Here is a 16,375-nt window from a genome sequence, read left to right as displayed (position 1 = left end):
AATGTTACAATTGGTCTTCTATTTAGTTTTTTGTCCTTCTTCTTTGATTTACCTTTGCCTATTTTGGCTATGCCTGACTTACATATCTGGCTATTAATGTAATTTGTGAAGCTACACATTTTCTAGTTATTATATTTTTATAATTTACTTTTTTTCGCGCTCTATAAATAACGTTATACATACATACATACAGTACATACAAACATACACGGAGACATGGTGAGTGTGGTGAGCATGGCCAGACTGTAGGGTTTCCAGTAGACAAAAGCACATTTAGGGGCATATTTATCAAGGTTTTTTATGAGGGTTTTTCTACCTTGGATAAACGTGAATTTCAAATGTTTGCGTGTTTATGGAAAAATCTGAATGTGAAAAACTCACATGGAAAACAATGGGGAAAAAAACTCGAAAAATCAAGAACATGTCCTAAAAAAACTCGAATTGATCAGATTTATGTCCCAAAAACTTTAATTTATCGAGTTTTCTGATAAAAAATTTTGATTTTTTTTTTGTTAACTCACAGACATTAGAGTTTTTCGAAAATATAACTCGAATTGAGTGCAAAAAAATATTAATTAATATTATTGATATTCGATTTTTGATAAATCTGCCCCTGAATGGTTATACACAAGTCAATCTTGTAGTCTTGAGGCTGTAGGAAGTTAAAGAGCAGTCAGGTAACAGTATAGGGGTAAATGTGCATTTTTAATGGGGGGGGGGTGTTTCAATTGAATCTGAAATGAATATCTAGGTCAACTTAAATGTTAGCAATTTGTCTTCCTGTCCAGGTATCAGTTGGGTTCTCCCCAGATGAAGTTCTACCAGGATCAGATGTTTCTCTACAGGTTCAGGCAGCTGCCGGGTCTCTCTGTGGCCTGAGAGTGGTGGATCAGAGAGAGGTGTTAATGAAACCTGACAAAGAACTGACGGGTGACACGGTAAGAAATATTCTTATTTTTTTCTGGAACCAAGGGGCACATTTATCGAAGAGTGAAGCTAGAGCTTGCCAGTATACCACCTATGGGATTTTGAAGGCATGTTTATCAAAGCATTTTATGTATCAAAAGGTAAGCTCTCACCCTCACTGATGGACTGTAGTGAGTTGTAGTTTCATTCTGGGTAGATGTTATGTACAGAGGTACTTTTGACCCCCCAAAAATGAAAAATATATATGGAGAAATATATTTAGTAATAGATATGATCCAGTACTAATTAGAAGAGCATTGAAATGGAAACTTGATATATATATAAAAATAATATTTTGGGATGATTTTTCTTTAAACAGTTCATACTCCTGAGGTCCTGAGAATTGTAGAATTGTGATCACACTACTATACCTCCCAGTAGTTTCAGTCCAGGCAGGACAGTACCAAATGGTGGACTTTTACAAGAGCAGAGTTCACTATAAATGGCCAATGTTTATCGGGTTATGGGCCGTGTCTGGGCATAACAGTACGTTGATGGATTTTTTTTTTCAGTTTTTCATTTTTAATTGTTTGGAGACACTGCCGTGTACAGCATCACACACAGACTTAGCAATGGCAAATAAAAACTACAGAAAGGTTTTGAACTTTCAAGTCACCCAATCCTACTGCAATAGGAGCATGGATACAATGGCTTGATAGTGTTTCTCTGTTTTCTAGATTCCTGGTCTCTTCCCCATCCATGATTTTGGACATTATGATTATCGGATTCAGGCAGCTGAGGATCACTGTCCATTCCCGTTCAGACCCCGCCATCCTTGGCGACCTCGGAATAGCATTTCTAAACGCTCTACACCACCCTGGCATGTACAAGAGGAAGCTGATGTCTACGGCTTCTTCAAGGTACCGCACAAGCTTAGTGTTAGCAGAGAGCTCTGTAAGTGAGGACAGACACAACAACTTCTGTGTGGTTGCTTTATAGAACTCAGCATAACATGTGTCCAACCGGAAGAACATACACAGGAAGAGGAAGAAGAAAATCACACAGGGTTATTGGTCAAACATGAGATCACATTGCTAAGCAACAATAGACCCTCCCTGCATTAAGTAACCTGCACTGGAACCATCTCTGTCTGTTCTTTTCCAACACTTAGCACTATTATATGTGACATAGAATTACTTTTGGCTGCTTGCTAATGGCGAGCTTCTTCTCGTTTTAGAAAATGCAACTAAAAATAATCACCAGCGCCGACATTAAGAAACTTTTCAAGTGTCCAGATTTGGACTTTTTAAGGCCAACGATACTACAAAGGCTTCAACGTCCTACTGGAGGCCGCATGATTGGTAAGGCCATTGAAAGCATTTTTATGCTAAAGAACGTCACGACAAAGACATAACTATAAAGTTGTACTCGAATGGGTTTCATTTACTGACAATGTTCATCTTATTTCATCCTATTAAGGGATGCAAATCCTCCGGTAAGCAATGGGTTTTAAAGGGATTTTGTCATGATTTTTATGATGTAGTTTGTATTGCTAAATGACACTGTTTACACTGCAAATAATTCACTGTACAATATAAAATGTAATTCCTGAACCAGCAAGTGTATTTAGTTGTAATAATGGTGAGTAGGTGCATCTCAGCTCATTTTGCCTGGTCATGTGATTTCAGAAAGAGCCAGCACTTTAGGATGGAACTGCTTTCTGGCAGGCTGTTGTTTCTCCTACTCAATGTAACTGAATGTGTCTCAGTGGGACCTGGATTTTTACTATTGAGTACTGTTCTTATATCTACCAGGCAGCTGTTATCTGGTCTGCTGGGGGGAAGGAAAGGTGCTATCACTGCAACTTGCAGTACAGCAGTAAAGACTGAAGTTTATCAAAGCACAAGTCACATGACTGGGGGCAGCTGGGAAACTGGCAATATGTCTAGCCCCATGTCAGATTTCAAAATTAAATATAAAAAAATCTGTTTGCCCTTTTGAAAAACAGATTTCAGTGCAAAATTCTGCTGGAGCAGCACTATTAACTGATGATTTTTGAAAAAAAAACATGTTTTCCCATGACAGTATCCCTTTAAAGGAACAGTAACATCAAAAACTGAAAGTGTTTTAAAGTAATGAATATATCATGTAGTGTTGCCCTGCACTGGTAAAACTGATCTGTTTGCTTTAGAAACACTACTATAGTTCATATAAACAAGCTGCTGAGTAGCAATGGCGGAAATTGAAAAACGGCTAAATGGCACAGGATAGTTAATGGATAACAGATAACATTATGTTCTACAGAGCTTATCTGCTATCTGCTGGCTGTGTAACTTGAGCCTTTTCTCCTTTGAATAGCTGCCCCATGGCTACACAGCAGCTTATTTATATAAACAATAATAGTGTTTCTGAAGCAAACACAGCAGTTATACTAGTGCAGGGCAACACTGAACTATATTCTTATTACTTTAAAACAATTAAATTTTTTGATGTTACTGGTCCTTTAAGTACAACGTTAAGTACGCCATGGGCTGGCTGGTTCAACATTCAAACATCTAGACACAACACAACTGAAATTGGACCAATCCTCCTGATTACTAGCAACATTTCCCTACATATATTTATATATTTAAACTTACTCTGACCCCCAACATTTTTTTTTTAAAAGCCAGTGGGGCTTATTTATAAACACTGGGCAAATTTGCACCTAGGCAGTAACCCATAGCAACCAATCAGTGAGTAGCTTTTATCAGCCAGCTGCAGGGAAAACAATGAAAGCAATCATCTGATTGCAAATTTGCCCAGTGTTTATAAATGACCCCCAGTCTGTTTCCTTTAAGATCACTATTAGGTGAAGCACCAGTGGCCATCTTGGTTCAGGGCAACTGCACAACAAGAAAGATATACTAGTGACCTCAAGTGGGGATGCAGATCAGCATTAGGGCAGCCTACATCCCAATATTTCTTTATATGAACGTTTATTTTAAATTTCACCCTCGGTGACTTTATTATAAATTCATTTTGACAAGTAAGATAAGAACCGCACTAAGAGAAGTGAAAGAGAAAGTGGCGCTATATATGGTTGTCCCCATTTTTATCATATTTAAAGAAGAAGGAAAGCTACTGAGGCAGTTTATTGCCAATAGATCATCCACAATAGTACAAGCTAGAATGCTATATTTATTCTGTAGAATGTTTTACCATACCTGAGTAAAAAGCTCTAGAAGCTCTCCGTTTGTTTAGGATAGCAGCTGCAGTATTAGCTTGGTGTGACATCACTTCCTGCCTGAGTCTCTCCCTGCTCACTCATAGCTCTGGACTCAGATTACAGCAGGGAGGGGAGGAGGGAGGGGGAGAGCAGCAAACTGAGCATGCTCAAGCCGTGCCCTGGAGGTTTAAGCTGAAAACAGGAAGCCAAACGAGTCTACCATAAAGCAGAACAGGGCCGCTGTTTTTTTCCACAATAGAGATACATTCTAGGGATGCACCGAATCCAGGATTCGGTTCGGGATTCGGCCAGGATTCGGCCTTTTTCAGCAGGATTCGGATTCGGCCGAATCCTTCTGCCCGGCTGAACCGAATCCGAATCCTAATTTGCATATGCAAATTAGGGGTGGGGATGGAAATTGCGTGACTTTTCGTCACAAAACAAGGAAGTAAAATGTTTTCTCCCCTTCCCCCCCTAATTTGCATATGCAAATTATGGTTCGGATTCGGTTCGGTATTCGGCCGAATCTTTCACAAAGGATTCGGGGGTTCAGCCAAATCCAAAATAGTGGATTCGGTGCATCCCTAATACATTCACATGAACTCCAGGCTATACATTCCACCATGACAGCACATTCAGTAACTATATATAATTGAGGAATACAATAAAGAATAACCTTTAATAACCTTTAATAAAGCATTTGTTCATTCATTTACCTGTGCAGCATTTGATTCCGCTGAGGAAGCTGATGTACAGGCGGCTGTACCAAACGTGCTCCCAGAAGCAGAACCCGCAGCAGCTGAAATTATTCGAACCTACTTTCCAGAGACGTGGATATGGGAGTTGGCATCTGTGGGGTGAGTGCCGTTGGATATAGAGATTAAATAAAGCAATATCAGGGAACTGGGGTGTGCTGGGGGGATGTGATGAAGCAAACGTTTATGGGGGAGAATATGAAGTTTTCTATAATATTCTTTTCCTCTTTGTTTATCTTTACTTCTCCTTCTGAACCACGTGACTCTCTAGTTTCCTCTGCCACCACCTGCTTTTATCTAAGGCTTCATTTCCTCACAATTGTTTTTTCTGCCGTTCATTGAGCATTTTCCCTTCAGTTGTGCTTCCTCATAAAACCTCTTGTTCTTGGCGCTGGTGCACAGATACTGTTGAGTTGTTTGGCCACGCACACCGGAGTTCAAAGAGTCACAGTCAGGAATAAAAAGACTTTAATCGTTTATTTCAACGTCCGTAAAAAAGAGGTCTAGAGCCAGACGCGTTTTGTGCTGACACACTTCCTCAGTGACTCCCGAGATACTTACATGACAAAATCAATTCTGCCTCTTCTAATCTAGCTCTTTATATAAAAATATAAGCGGCTGTGCACTCACCCGCATTAATGAAATATACATTAGCCAGCTAGTCGCCAGCTCCCAAATTAATCAAACACAACCCAATATATACCAATCATCTAATTAAACCTCATAAGTTAGTAAAAACTCCAAGCAATGGAGTGTGGAGCAAGCCATTAGCTAGAGTCCTGCAGCGGGTCGGTTACTCGCAAAAACCTGCGGTACCCTGCGGGTAGAAGTTCCGAGTGCGGGTATAGACGCGGTTCTGCGGGTCGCGGGTCAGGCCACGGGTCTTCTCAATAGCGATTTTTACTCCTTTTTTCTGATAACATCTACTTCAGATGATGTCACTTCCGGTTTACAATGACAGCACTTCCTGATTCTTGATGGTCAGCGGGTCGTGGGTCCGAGTTGCGGATAAGGTACTTGCGGATTGGGTAGCGGGTCCAAGCGGGTAAGAATGCAGGTTGCGGTATATATTGGGTTGTGTTTGATTAATTTGGGAGCTCATAATAATAAAATTTGATGAATTGAGACATTTACAGAGTGTGTCTTTTGAGATTCTGTTTCATAAATTTGATCCTAGCTCTTTATATCCCTCTTCCCCTTTGGTCTCCTTCATCCCTTGTTTTTCCTCTTCTGCCTCTCTGGAAGATATTCAGCCAACTATAAATGATACAGACACCCAACAACATTTTATATCAGTCACCCTGCTGTACTTCCTTGAATATCCAGGACAGCAAAACAATCTACACCCCAAACCTAAACCTAAATGACTTTCAAGTTGGGATTCAGGGAATATGCCGGAGAGCGGACGGGCACCCATACCAAGTCTCTATAACTGTCCTCCAACCCCGTCATACACTGCTATCTGGCCCCCCAATAAAATTTGCAGTTTACAGACCATTACATAACCGGGGCAACAGTAACTAAAGAATCACACGCATTTCATACATATGACTCTTCAAGAACATACAAATCTACAGCCTAAGTGGCCATATGTGTCCATAAAGGACATGAATCAGTTTTTCATCTAAAAGAGACTCTTTTTAGAAGTCACTGTTACTCCTATAACTATATGGCTATAGACCACATAATTTATATACCTTTAGCTATATCTATCTACAATTTGGGATTAATAGTTCCATTTCAATGGGGATTTCAACAGAAGAGGCCACCAAAAACAATTCTGATTCACTTTTGCAATTCACAATTTGGACTTTAACGTCAAAATTGCGGCTTCTTTCTAAATTTAATTCTAAATGTTGATCTAAATTTTGACTTTTTCATGTCAGAATTTTGACTTGGGGAGGGTTATTTACTAAAATCCAAATATTTCTGATTATTTAAATAAAAAAAAGTCTAGCCAAACTAGAATCCACAATTTAAATGTATTTATGATTTAAAAAAGTACAATTTAATTGGATCGGGTGAAAACTTGATAAAATCAAGCAAAAACTTGAATTGTACATTTTTTTTTAGGTTTTTCCCAAATCGTATGATTTTTTTGGGCTCTTTCCCGCATTTTTGGCTTTTTGCCCAAAAAACCCGAAATAGTCAGATTTTCAGGCTAATTCCAGCGCAGACCACAGAAACTTCCAAATAAGATAGGGACCTCTCCCATTTACAACCTTGGCAGGTCTGAGATGGAGGATTTTCGGATTCAGACTTTTCGCAGCATCGGACTTGAATAAATCCCAAAAATTCAAGTTTAAAAAAAAATTGAGTTTAGCACCAAAAAGATTGACTGGATTTTAGTAAATAACCCTCTAGAAGTCATAAACATTAGAATAATAGTAAAAAATATTTATTTTAGTCAAAATTGTGAGATTGAAAGTCAAAATTGTCACTTTTTATAATCAGAATTTTAACTCAATTTCAAATTGTCAGCTTTCTGAATTTATCATTTTTAGATTAAAAGCCAAAATTAAGGTAGACTTTTATTTATTTATTTATTTCTTCTGGTTCCAGTGCTCTTTTGAAATGTTCATATGTTCAGCCACCAGTTATTCATTCTATACCTAAAGTGTATATTGTGATGCAATAAGTGAAAAAAAGTTTTATTGAGTGGCCGCCTATTTACACAACTTTTGATGTTTATTACTTTGACACCCTTCAACCATTTCTATCAAAGAAGTAATTTCCTATTTATAAATCCTCTGAAGGTTTTGTTGGGAATTGGGAAATAGTTGTTCATGTAACCATGGGTTTTGTAAAAATAGTAAAATGTTACTAATATTTAATTGGACTTATATGCATAATAGTTGAACGGTTGGCGTGTCCTGTTCTTTGTGTATGGATTTAATACATTTGTTTTTGTTTTAAAAAAATAAAAATGATTTATGTCCTCCAAATTTATATGATGCCACTAACTTTCTCTTTCATCTCTCGAAACATTTCTACATTTTTAAAAAACTTCTGGCATTTGAGGCGCAAACTCGTGATTTCTAGGGTTTACATTGTATTTATCTTCTCTCATATTTCTCTTCCTCAGAGAGTCTGGTACAACAGAGCTCCATCGTTCAGCCCCAGACACCATCACAGACTGGAATGCTGGAGCTTTCTGTATGGGACCCAGTGGATTTGGCATCTCCCCACCAACCTCCCTTCGAGTCTTCCAGCCCTTCTTTGTGGAGCTCACTCTGCCGTACTCTGTGCTGCGAGGAGAGTCTTTCACTCTCAAGGCCTCTGTCTTTAACTACCTGAAGCAGTGTATAAAGGTGACTGACAAAATCCTAACTCTTCATATGGAACCATGTTCCTTAGTCTAATCCATGAGTTTAAGCATAAGGATACAGAATAACTAAGCTTCACAAAAGCTTCACAAAATGACTCCTCTTTCCTAACTAAAATGAAGTGTCAAGTTGCTGTGTGCATCCGATCTGTACTTATTGTGCATAGGATCTTCCTGAATGTAAATAAATCTGACCTCTTTCTTGCTAACAGGTTCAGACCTCCCTGCTGCCATCACAAGAGTTAGAGGAGGAACCATGTGCTGACTGTCAGTTTAGCAGCTGTCTCTGTGCAGAGGAAAGCAAGACCTTCTACTGGAACATTAAAGCCTCTAACCTGGGTGAGATGTGACTCAGGAACTCTCATATATCTAAAAACATAAAAATGAAAATTAATTTATTCTGGTGTTGTTGAATTACTTCAACAGCAACTGAAAGGCTGTAGGTTGATCAACTCTTATATATAGTGTTACTGTTGATATCTGTTACCATATTGTCAGTCTCCATCTTGCCCTGGCTGACTTGCAGTCTCCAACAAAAGCAGCTCTGCATGGCCATACAATGTGCATAGGGTGCTCTTCCAGGCTGAGCAGGGGAACACATCTGGTTAAGAGCCGTATACAAAAAAGTGAAAGGTGTTCTATTCTGCCCAGAAAAACTATATACAAGCACACCCTCGCTGGCAACATAAAATATAGTCATTGTTCTAACCCTCTATCTAGAATGCTACCACCAAACAGGTCAAGTCAAAAAGAGCTTTAGAGCATGGCGGCAGATATACAGAATTCTTAAAGCCATTTTTGTACACGAGTAACTGTTAATATGCCTTTGTCTGCACCAATAGTAACTGTATACATGAACATATAATGAAACAACGTCTTATTTGGTGAGGTTTCCCAACAAGTAAATATTTGGCTTATTTATACACCTTGGCCCAGCAGCTGAATCACATAGTCCTGTTGAAAGAGGACAATGTCCCACCCTTGGGATTTGTTCTCTAAATGCTATCTGGCTAAGCCAGTGTTGTTGGCCTCATACAGACCCAATAAGCAGCCAGCTTGGTAATGTTTAGAATGTTATCAGAAATATACCTTTGTGTAGATTATAGTTACTGGGATTGATAAACCTAGAGCTGGTTCCCTGTTGTGAAGAATACCAGTGATACAATGTGTATCCCAAAATATTCTTTGCTCTTCTCTCTACCTTCTGTTCTCTTATTCTCTAAACATTTCATTGTTTTTCCTCCTAATGTCACCAGGAGAGGTGAATGTCACAGTAAAGACAGAAGCTCTGGATACTCAGGACTTGTGCAATAATGAAATCCCTATTGTCCCTAAGCAGGGGAGATCCGACACTGTGATTAAGCCTCTACTGGTGCAGGTGAGTCTTTTGGAAGGTTGTAGGCTCTGGAAAGATCCTGAAATGTACAACCATATTGCCATCTTCCAAGTTTTTTGTAGCCATTGCTGAGTTTCAGTGATGGATGAATTTGTCCCATTTGCTTCAGCAAAAAAATCTGAATTTCCCATGAAATTTGCGCAACAGCGAAAAATTTGCGAAACACATTGAAGTCAATGGGCGTCAAAATAATTTTGACTCGTGTCAATTTCGGCACCCGCTACAGTTTTTATACGCGTACCTATTTTTCCAAATGCTTTAAAGTCAATGGGCGTCTGAATAATTTTGATGTGCAACAATTTTTATGCGCGCAACAAATTTTTCGATGCAACGGATTTTTCGCCGGCGGCGAAACGTGGAAATCCATGCGAATTCATACCTGATGACCTTATTCACCCATCACTACTGAGTTTTTATATGATTCTCCCAATGCCAGATGAGTGCACCGTGGTATTTGTTTCTTGTATTTGTTCTGGACAAAGAACATTTTTGGCCATATCGTTTGACTGTCTACAGTATTTGCTGTTGAATAGTGTGATACAATTTTGTGAAAATTACTGAAAACCATTGGCAATATTAGTTGAAATAGGAAATATGGGGGTACAGAACTAAAACCCAACTTACAATGATGTGCTTGACCTATTTGATCTCATTTTTCAGTTTCATAAGCAAATCCCAAACACTAATCCTAAATGATAATTCTTTTTTTATTACTATGTCTGATGTATTTTCTAAATGATGTCAATCTAACATATTTACATTCTTATACCATTTTTTATGGTGTATATATATATAATGACTGATTAATATATATGTACTGTCAGCCAGGGGGAGTCCTGGAAGAAAAATCTCACAGCTCTCTGCTTTGCTGCCAAGCTGGAGAAGGTAAGGGTTCACTGGATAAATATGGGTCAGATAACGAATATGTTTTGTTGTTTTAAATATTTTTCAACCCCTTTAATCACTCAGTGCTCATGAGTACAACGTTTGTGCACCAGTAGCAGACCTGGAGTTGGCCCATTCTCACTAGAGGTTCTACAGAAAAACACGCCACATCCAAGGATTTTATTGAGTTTCTGTGTTAGGATTTTGTAGCTCTTTGAGTTTCTAGAATTCAGTTGTATGATTTGTAAAATCAAAAAGGAAATCATAAGTCATACAGTCCTGACAATATGGAAAGCAATGTCAAATCAGTGCTACTTTCTACTGGTTTTGTTTTAGTATCCATCGACCTGGTATTTTATGCACACTGCTCTGTGACCTGTGGCCTCTGGGTATTAAATATGTTTGTTGTGCAATGTTGGTGCTTCAAAAACAGGACGCCTGCTCCATATGCAAAAGAGAACGGAAAGGGTTATTCAACTATGAGGGGGTAAGGGGCAAAAACATGTGGAAGCAACCGTGGGTGGAAGCTCCCAAGCCTTGTACAGTACTTAGCACCTCTTAAGGTTAACTACAGGGCTCCTTTGTGAGCTGCTTTCTCAAGTAGATTGCAAAGTACAGAGCACAAAGACCATGCCCTTTGTCTATGAGCCCTAATGTATATGTCTAACTTCTATGTTTATAGTGCCGGCATCCTATGGAATGCATTTGTATCCATGGTGTATGGAGTTTCCCAATACCATGACATACCAAATCGTGCCATCAACATATCATTCATTTCAGTGAATAAAAGGACATAACTGTATGAGACAGATACACCTTTCATTGGGCATAATCTGTATAATGTGCTTTACTGTTGACAATTGCTATATGTGCATGGAAGGTCTGGTCTCATTTTCCTTAATATAAAATATTTGTGATGTTTTGTTCCAGATCATCCTAAATCAGAGGAGATATCCCTTAAGGTTCCTGAAAATATTCTGAAGGATTCAGAAAGAGCATATGTGACGGTCCTTGGTATGAGACCCCTACCTGCTGTAACAGTTTAAAAGCAGATGTCCTCAAACTGTGGGGCTGCCTCCCATAGTGGGGTACAGGACAGTGGCTAGAACGTGCCCCTTAATACACCTGGAAGCCCATCTTAAACAATTAGGAGGAACCTTTGGGTGAATAGTTATATGCTGTTTTAGATATTCTTAGAACTTTGGTTACAACAGTAAATTATTATATATCTAAAACCTTGTTATGAGCTCATTGAGACCTAATGCAAAGTTAGACTTCGAAATGAGGACTTGAACCAAAAAAAGTCCCGAAATCACTGGTGTTAAAACAGTAGTAGTCTCAGAAAGGCACTTTATTTTTCCAAGAGGTTACAAAAGACCATAGTTTCTAGAGTGGAAACATGGTTCTCTGTAGTTCACCAGAGAGGAACTCTCAGTCTCTTTTTCACTTCTATAGGATTATTAGGGGCATATTAATCAAAACCTAAAAACACAGTTTGTTTATACCCTTTCCCACTAATAGTCTTATACAAGTGAATAGAAAGTCTTGGATTTTCCCTGTGGTGAAAAGTAGCAGACTCTAGTTTCATGTAGGGGTGCAGCAAAGGTACAATTTTTGGATTTCATCAAATACTGAATCCTCTACATAAGATCTGGCTGAATACCAAACCAAATCTGAACATAAAATTTGCAATTTTTTCAGCAAAATTAAGGCCAACGTGTGGCTGATGGGGTATTTGTGGAGATAAACAAAGGATACGGATTAACAGGGGTACACTGCCAATTCGAACATTCCAAACTGACTTGGAAACCAATTGGCCTTTGTATGGCTCTCTGGCCATTGATCCGTCCTTTATCAGAGAAGCTTAAATGTCCCATTGGAGGATGACTTCTTTATGGAATTTTGGTTTAAAAAGACTAGAACTTCACTAGCCTGTGGGAGAAGAAACCAGAAAAATGTTTATCTAGTTATGCATCTGCTGGATTCCCATCTATTTTCTACAGGAGACCTGATGGGAACAGCTTTGCAGAACCTGGACCGTCTCCTGGCCATGCCGTATGGATGTGGGGAGCAGAACATGGTTCTCTTTGCTCCCAATATCTTCATTCTACAGTATCTGGAAAACACTCACCAACTGAGTCCTGAGATCTAGAGCAAAGCCAAAAGGTTCCTTGAAAGCGGTGAGGGATTTAGTTTCCTCTTGACCTGTTTTTTTTTTGCTTCTTAATTAAGACTCAATTAAGTCTCAGTATCATTTTATTAGATTATTATGGTTTATTTATATAGAAATATGTTACATCGGGTCAAAGATGGCTTTATTGAGCCGTGTCTGAATTTTTTTTATAGTAAAAGAGAACATTTCAGTTTTCTCCTGTTAGTAGCACTGTTAGAACTAAAGCAGAACTAAATGTTTATATAAATATAAAGAGCCAGCCTTCTAAAGTTGTTTCAGTCAAACCTGAATTTTTCTGGTCAGGGTTTTAAAAGGAAAAAAAATTTTTGTTGGAAAAAAACCCTAAATTTTTTTGAGATTTATTATACCCCAAGGCTGCTAAAAGTCCGAATCCAAAAATACGCCATCTCAAAGCTGCAGAGGTCATGTAGTAGTCAACGGCAGATGTCCCTTTTACAATTGGACATTATCATGATCTGCTCTGAGTTTTGTAAGATTTTTGTCGATAATCTGATCATTTCGGGCATCAAATATGAAAAATTCGTACACTCCAATTTTTTTCACGATTTGATCAAGTCTTTTTTCAAGTTATTTTATTGCTAAATAAGGTAAAATTGTGGGTGGGTTTGGTTGAATTTGTTTTAATAAAATAATGAGAACATTTTGAGTTTCAGTGAATAACCCCCTAAATGTATAATTATTTATATCAAACTATAAAATCTGTTTGTGTTCAGGGTACCAGAGGCAAACGGGATGATGGATCATACAGCGCATTTGGGCAGAGTGACAAAGAAGGAAACACATGGTAAGGGCTTAGGGAACCATCTTGTGTATTGTGAAGGATGAACATTAGCCCCTAGCAAATTTCAATATATTTTCCTGGTGTCATTCTTCTCACCCAGGCTGACTGCATTTGTACTGAAGTCCTTCAATAAGGCTCGTCCCTACATCTTCATAGATGAAAGTCACCTAAACCAATCTTTCTCTTGGCTGAAGAACAATCGCAATGAGAGTGGCTGCTTCCAGAGTGTGGGGAGACTCTTCAATAATGCTATGAAGGTACTTCAGCCATGATACAGGTATAAAGTGTTATTGTGTTGGCTTGTATACTGGTATCATTGGTACCAACACTATGTGTGTGTTACAGGGAGGAATAGATGATCAAGTCTCTCTCTCTCTACTTATGTAACAATGGCTTTGCTGGAAGCTGGTGTATCTGTACAGGTAAGTGGCCTAGATCATGACTGATTAAAAAGTAATATACTGTAGTTATTTATTATAATGCATTTTGTATGTGCCTACAATGTGCTGCATAGATATGGTATCTCTCTGTACAGGCTATGAGACAATTTGGGTGGCTGTTTCTTCTGAATTGTGCTTAGTACAGTAATATATATATATGGTGGCATGATATTACAATATCTCTGCAATGGCTATGAGCAAACATAACTGGTTAGTTTCTGTTAACCATGTGTCTCTTTCTGTAGAACCCTGTAGTTGCAGATGCTTTATCCTGCCTGAGGAAGGCTGCCATAGATGTGAGTAGTGTCTACACCCAGGCTCTGCTGGCCTACACTTTCACTCTGAGTGACGATACTGAACTCAGGGAGATGCTGTTGGCTAAACTGGAGGAGAAGGCTGTAAGGAATGGTATGGAACAAGTCTTTATTTGTGTTGTTCCTCTGTATGTTGCAGAACAACTATAGTAATTTTAGAGTGGCCAATCACATTTGTATCCACTCTGCACACATTATATACTGAGATGTTTTAAGTACAATAGAAGCTCAATGTTGGTGGGGTAAAACAGATCACCTGCACCAGGGAAATAGCCAATACATTATTACAGCAGCAGCTCCCTACTAATGTATAGGGATGTAGCGAACGGCGGAAAAAATGTTCGCGAACATATTCGCGAACTTGCGACAAAACATGCGAATAGTTCGCGAACGTCGCGAACCCCATAGACTTCAATGGGAAGGCGAATTTTAAAAGCTAGAAAAGACATTTCTGGCCAGAAAAATGATTTTAAAGTTGTTTAAAGGGTGCAACGACCTGGACAGTGGCATGCCAGAGGGGGATCAAGGGCAAAAATGTATCTGAAAAATCCATTGTTGACACAGCGCTGCGTTTTGTGCTGTAAAGGGCAGAAATCACACTACGTCACTCAGGTGATGTTTCTGGACACGGAATGTGAAAAAGCTCACACAGCTAGGTGGCACTTGGTTAAAGACTGGGCAAATAATGCCTGCAAGGTCAACGTATACACTACAGCCGTTGGATATGGAATATATTATTGCTGCTTGAAAAACGTCACTCGGGTGGTGTTTCTGGAGACGGTATTATTATTGATATTTAGACAGCTAGGTGGCAGTTGTTTGAAGAACAGATGCAGATGAGAGATCAGCAGCAGGACAGACAGCTGCCCACAGCAGCTACATACAGAGCACTGCAGTAGAAGGTAGATTACTAGCCAGCAAAGCTACCTAACCTAAAATGTCCCTCAAATCCCTGCAGAGTTCTGTCCCTACAATACAGAGCAGTATCAAGTAGATTACTAGCCAGCAAAGTTACTATCAACTGTCCCTCAAATCACTCCCAGCTCTCTCCCTACACTAGCTCTTCCAAGCACACACAGGCAGAATGAAAAAACGCTGCAGGGCTTCAGTTTATATATGGAAGGGGAGTGGTCCAGGGGGTGTGGGGGTGGTCCAGGAGGGAGAGCTTCCTGATTGGCTGCCATGTATCTGCTGGTCTGGGGTGAGAGGGCAAAAATAAGCGCCAGCTAAGGCGAACCCAAATTGGCGAACGTCGCGCGACGTTCGCGAACATTCGCCGAACGCGAATAGTCGATGTTCGCGCGAATTAGTTCGCGGGCGAACAGTCCGCGACATCCCTACTAATGTATTGAAAGTGTCAAGAGAAGGCCAAAAACAATATTCCATCAGAGTAAGGACTGCAGTGGAGATCTATAAATGCATCTAAAGTATATTCATTGGGATGCCTAAAGCTGGACAGACTCAATCGTTTTAACAAACAATGATACGTGAGGAGACTTTTGCCGTATCTTTGTTGTGTTGGTTTTTTCTTTGTTTATCTTGGCATTTAACCCGACCCTGCCATATGCAGTGAACATAGGTTTGATGATTATCTGACCATCTGTTCCATCCACTGAATTATTTCATTATGAGGAATTCAAAACCTGTCCAATCTATTGTTCAGATGATGTGGTTGGAACAATCGTATATTTTATGATTTTATCAGTATATACTTTTTTAGTAGTATGTGTCATTGGGTAATTATAAATAGAATACTGCCATTTTAAAAAATAAGGGCCGCCCCCTGGAATTGTATGATTCACGGTGCACACAAACAAACCATAAATGTTAGGTCACATGAGCCAATTAACAGACAGAGATCTGTCTTTTTCTTCCACACTTCTTCCCGTTACAGTTAGAGCTGCAGTATTTCTGGTCAGGTGATCTCTGAGACAGCACACAGACCATCATTAAATGGGGGTTCAAGGCAAGAGATGTAAAAGGGCAATATTTACTTAAATATATATATAACAGGTTGATAAGATTCTTTAATATGCCACTTAATTTGATATAAACTATGTGTTGCTCAAGTAATCATTTTGGGGGTATAGTTTTTCTTTAACAGCATACAGATATACAGATATACCTATGACCGTAGGTTCCTAAAGGTACATCCATGATGGGACGACTTT

General features: G+C 39.1%; 1 pseudogene; it reads left to right on the top strand.

Moving 5' to 3' along the window:
* Positions 1-16,375, top strand: part of LOC108697148 — a 43,707-nt pseudogene that overhangs the window by 20,116 nt on the left and 7,216 nt on the right.

This window comes from Xenopus laevis, chromosome 7S (assembly GCF_017654675.1).
Source record: "Xenopus laevis strain J_2021 chromosome 7S, Xenopus_laevis_v10.1, whole genome shotgun sequence".
Classification (NCBI taxonomy): domain Eukaryota; kingdom Metazoa; phylum Chordata; class Amphibia; order Anura; family Pipidae; genus Xenopus; species Xenopus laevis.
Note: the sequence above shows the minus strand (reverse complement) of the source record. Positions and strands in the feature narration are given on the sequence as shown.